This window comes from Ranitomeya imitator, chromosome 4 (genome assembly GCF_032444005.1).
Source record: "Ranitomeya imitator isolate aRanImi1 chromosome 4, aRanImi1.pri, whole genome shotgun sequence".
Taxonomy (NCBI): Eukaryota; Metazoa; Chordata; class Amphibia; order Anura; family Dendrobatidae; genus Ranitomeya; species Ranitomeya imitator.
In genome coordinates, this window is record NC_091285.1 from 369102399 (window position 1) to 369107674 (window position 5276).

The 5276-nt window shown below is 37.5% G+C and overlaps 2 long non-coding RNA genes across 2 annotated transcripts; one reads left to right on the forward strand and one right to left on the reverse strand.

The window, feature by feature from the left end:
* Positions 1–232: 232 nt before the first annotated feature.
* Positions 233–3829, reverse strand: LOC138676168 (uncharacterized). The gene is made up of 3 exons (XR_011320749.1): positions 3733–3829; positions 903–1348; positions 233–348 (listed from the first exon to the last, which is right to left on the reverse strand). It is a non-coding gene; the product is annotated as an uncharacterized lncRNA (long non-coding RNA).
* Positions 3830–3898: 69 nt separating this feature from the next.
* LOC138674126 (uncharacterized) lies at positions 3899–5010 on the forward strand. Its single transcript, XR_011320499.1, has 2 exons — positions 3899–4340; positions 4895–5010. It is a non-coding gene; the product is annotated as an uncharacterized lncRNA (long non-coding RNA).
* The last annotated feature ends 266 nt before the right edge of the window (positions 5011–5276 follow it).

The window sequence follows — 5276 nt, forward strand, 5'->3', positions numbered from 1 at the left end:
GCCTTTTAACCCCTTCATGACCCAGCCTATTTTGACCTTAATGACCTGGCCGTTTTTTGCAATTCTGACCAGTGTCCCTTTATGAAGTAATAACTCAGGAACGCTTCAACAAATCCTAGCGGTTCTGAGACTGTTTTTTCGTGACCTATTGGGCTTCATGTTAGTGGTAAACTTAGTAGAATAGAACAACCTCCAGCACACATAAAAAAGGTGAGAAAAGTCTTATCTTCAATTCACAATGATGCAATTTTATTCATTAATTCTGGGGGTTCACAGCCATGAAACAAAGTATAATGAGAGATTTTCCCAACGTTTCGACCGTAAAAAGGTCTTTATCAAGGGTACAATCTATACAAATAAAAACAAAAAATACAACATAAATAAATTGTATACTATGAAAATACAGATAATAAATCAAGAACTGTTATTACATAACATCAACAAAAATACTGGTAGTCCATATATGTATCCGAACTCTCAAAATCAACACCATGGAAAAAAGTAAATATGATATCCATTTATCAAATTAATCATAAAACCAGGTGTTCACATAATATAGGCCTTGAAGGCAGGACAATAAATGATGCATGGTTCCAAATGAACCTAAAGAGAAAATAATGGGTAAATAAATCAATAAATAACTAAATGTCTATAATCACCCCAATAGAGGTCAGAGCCGTGAAAAAATAAGAATGGGGAGGTACAAATGTATATAGTCGCTCTATAATATACAAATCCTGCACAAAATGTATAGCACATAAGCTATAAGGATATAAATAAACACACGAAAGTTAGTAACGATGTATCCCCATAATGAGCCAGAGGTGCCCGGGAGAAAAAAGAAAAAGACCACCAACAATGAACAAATAAACAAGCCTCAGCGTGCTGTGAAAGATAAATACCTTTAGTGGTGAACAAGATAAGAAACGGCCTCCCCGAGCAGTAATGGAGCAGTGTGTAGAAGGACCTTATATAGGGCACTGATGTAATCTCCGGTCAGTCACATGTGGTGAAGCCGAGTCATCCCGGAAAAAGCCGAACAAGAGAGAGGAGAAGTACTCATGTGTCGTAACCATGGCACCGGGAGAAGCCGAGTGATATAGTAAAGCAGAAGGGAGAGAAAGCCACGCAGGCACAGACATATAAAGCGTCGCTCATATAGTACCGGAATCAAAAGAACTAGGAGAATAAAAGATAAAATGCTGACGCTAAGCAGTGCAAAACTATATGAGAGGAAAGGAAACAAAGAATATTAACAGGAAAATAAAAAGAGAAAAAGGGAAGAAAAAAACCAAAGAAGAGGAGATAAGCGCTCATTTAGGGGATACATACCTATACATCAAGGAACCTATGAAAAAGAAAAGATAAAAAAGAAAAAATAAATGACTCAAATATATATACATATACATACAGCCTACTTATTAAACACTGTGACGTATAATCAAAATATATTCAATAACTGATCTCATACTCCCTATTCAGTCCCCACGGTTCCAGTGTTTGTAATGTGAAAATCCAAAAAGATTCCCTGGATTTAAGTCTCTTGATCCTATCACCTCCCCGTCTAGGTAATGCTGCACTCTCTATGACCTGATATTTAAGTTGAGACACATTATGTCCAGCAGCAGCAAAGTGTGCTGGAATAGGTAGCATTAGCTTTTGACACCTGATGGTAGACTTGTGTTGGGATATGCGGTCCCGGATATGCTGGGAAGTCTCCCCAACATACCCGAGACCGCATGGACACTTAATCAAATATATGACATAAGAGGAATTGCATGTGAAAAAACCATTTATATTGAAAATTTTTCCGGATCGGGGGTGTGAGAAGGTCTCTCCCTTCGTGATGTTAGAACATTGAAAACAATGAAGACAAGGAAACGTACCTCGCTTCTGTGTAGAAAGAGTCCTTTGTGTGTAATGGGGTTTATCGGACCCAATGTCAGCCTTAACCAAAAGATTTCTGAGATTCGAGGGTTTTTTGTAACACATGATGGGAGTGTCATTAAATTCCGGGATACCCGGATATGCTTTACCCAACAAATCCCAGTGACGTAAGACACAGTTTTTTATCTTATAAAGATATGGATGAAACGTGCTGACAAAAGGTATTCTTTGTCTCCCCAAATTCACCGTGTTGTTCCTAATATTATTTGTCGCCTTTTGAAGTGTTCTTAAAGGATACCCACGCTGTAGGAATTTAACTGACATTTCATGATGTCGTATCGCCTGCTTCTCCTCATTAGAGACAATCCGTGATAACCGATGATATTGAGAAATAGGTAAAGACTGCTTGACATGTCGAGGGTGACAGCTACTATAATGCAACAAACTGTTCTTATCAGTTGGTTTACAGTACAGGTCCACATCAAGATTTCCGTCAGCTTCTAATGTAATCATTGTGTCCAAAAAATTAATGGATACATTACTTTTTTGCATGGAAAATGACAAATTAGGAACACAGGTGTTAATGTCACTTACGAACCGAAGGAGAAGATCCTCTCCCCCCCTCCAAATCATAAAAACATCATCTATATACCGTTTCCAGTATACAGAATGTGTTTGAAATAACGGATGTGTATAAACATAAGTTTCCTCAAAAGCTGCCATAAAAATGTTTGCATATGGCGGTGCCATGTTCGAACCCATGGCTGTCCCAGTTCTTTGTATGTAATACTGATCGCCAAACATAAAGAAGTTTTTGTGTAACACAGGATAGTAAATCCACACAAAACTGAAGCTGATCAGGGGAAAAATCAGTATGTTCTGTCAAAAACCATTGAACCGCTGCAATACCTCTTTGATGATCGATACACGTATATAAACTGTTCACGTCTAACGTGACGAGTGTGCACCCAGAAACCACGGGAGTGATGGCGTGCAATTTAGATAGAAAATCTGTTGTGTCTTTGAGATATGAAGAAATATTATGTAACAGGGGAGTAAGAATACGATCCAATGTGATGGCCAGGGGAGAAAGAAGGGAATTAGTTGACGCCACAATAGGTCGTCCTGGTGGATTCATTAAGTCCTTATGCACCTTTGGCAATACGTAAAATACAGGTATCATCGGTTGGGTATTGATGAGATATTCACTTAATTTGGCGTCAATCGTACCTTTTTCTTTATATGTTTTTATAATCAAACGTATCTCCCTTGCTACATCAAAAGTAGGATCTCGATCAATTGACTGATATGTGGTTCTATCATTCAACTGTGACTGTATGATAGATGTGTAATGTGATTTATCCATGACCACTATGGACCCCCCCTTATCGGCGGGTTTAATCACTATCCGCTTGTTCTCTTTCAAATTTCTCAATGCATCTTTTTCTATAACAGACAAATTTCTATGTATACGTATGGAGCCTTTTTGAATGGATTTCAGGTCTGCTTCAACATCCCTCTTAACTAGTGAAATATAGGTCTCAACAGGATGATAAGTGCGTGGTGGATTGTAATTGCTAGAGACTCTGAGGCCTAATTGTTTAAGTTGAAATGATGTTACAGATTGACTCGAGTTGTTAACATCAGCAGTCCTTTCCTCAGTAGGATTGCTATTAAAATGTACTTTTAATCTTAAAGACCTAAAAAAACGATGTAGCTCTTGATCTAGTATGAAGCCGTTGAAGGAGGGGGTGGGGCAAAACGATAGTCCCTTTTGTAGGACGTTGTATTCAGTGGGTGAGAGATTATAGGATGATATGTTGTAGACAATCTGGTTGTCCCTACCTGAGATCGTGTGCGTATCCGTGAACTCTCGAGCACTGTGTTGTCTACGGCCCCTCCTCGTCGGCCTTTTGTACTTCTCCCCCGCCTTTGTTCTAAAAAAGGGAGGGGAGTCATTATATTTGAGTCATTTATTTTTTCTTTTTTATCTTTTCTTTTTCATAGGTTCCTTGATGTATAGGTATGTATCCCCTAAATGAGCGCTTATCTCCTCTTCTTTGGTTTTTTTCTTCCCTTTTTCTCTTTTTATTTTCCTGTTAATATTCTTTGTTTCCTTTCCTCTCATATAGTTTTGCACTGCTTAGCGTCAGCATTTTATCTTTTATTCTCCTAGTTCTTTTGATTCCGGTACTATATGAGCGACGCTTTATATGTCTGTGCCTGCGTGGCTTTCTCTCCCTTCTGCTTTACTATATCACTCGGCTTCTCCCGGTGCCATGGTTACGACACATGAGTACTTCTCCTCTCTCTTGTTCGGCTTTTTCCGGGATGACTCGGCTTCACCACATGTGACTGACCGGAGATTACATCAGTGCCCTATATAAGGTCCTTCTACACACTGCTCCATTACTGCTCGGGGAGGCCGTTTCTTATCTTGTTCACCACTAAAGGTATTTATCTTTCACAGCACGCTGAGGCTTGTTTATTTGTTCATTGTTGGTGGTCTTTTTCTTTTTTCTCCCGGGGACCTCTGGCTCATTATGGGGATACATCGTTACTAACTTTCGTGTGTTTATTTATATCCTTAAAGCTTATGTGCTATACATTTTGTGCAGGATTTGTATATTATAGAGCGACTATATACATTTGTACCTCCCCATTCTTATTTTTTCACGGCTCTGACCTCTATTGGGGTGATTATAGACATTTAGTTATTTATTGATTTATTTACCCATTATTTTCTCTTTAGGTTCATTTGGAACCATGCATCATTTATTGTCCTGCCTTCAAGGCCTATATTATGTGAACACCTGGTTTTATGATTAATTTGATAAATGGATATCATATTTACTTTTTTCCATGGTGTTGATTTTGAGAGTTCGGATACATATATGGACTACCAGTATTTTTGTTGATGTTATGTAATAACAGTTCTTGATTTATTATCTGTATTTTCATAGTATACAATTTATTTATGTTGTATTTTTTGTTTTTATTTGTATAGATTGTACCCTTGATAAAGACCTTTTTACGGTCGAAACGTTGGGAAAATCTCTCATTATACTTTGTTTCATGGCTGTGAACCCCCAGAATTAATGAATAAAATTGCATCATTGTGAATTGAAGATAAGACTTTTCTCACCTTTTTTATGTGTGCTGGAGGTTGTTCTATTCTATTGAGTTTATTTTTTTCCTCCTAAGCACCTACTTGTATTGAGTGCAAAGTGATCCTGATTATTCATAGTGGTAAACTTAGGTCAATAATTTGTGCATTTATTTGTGAAAAAAATGGAAATTTGGCTAAAATTTTGAAAATTTCGCAATTTTCAAATTTTGAATTTTTATTCTGTTAAACGAGAGAGTTATCTGACACAAAATAGTTAATA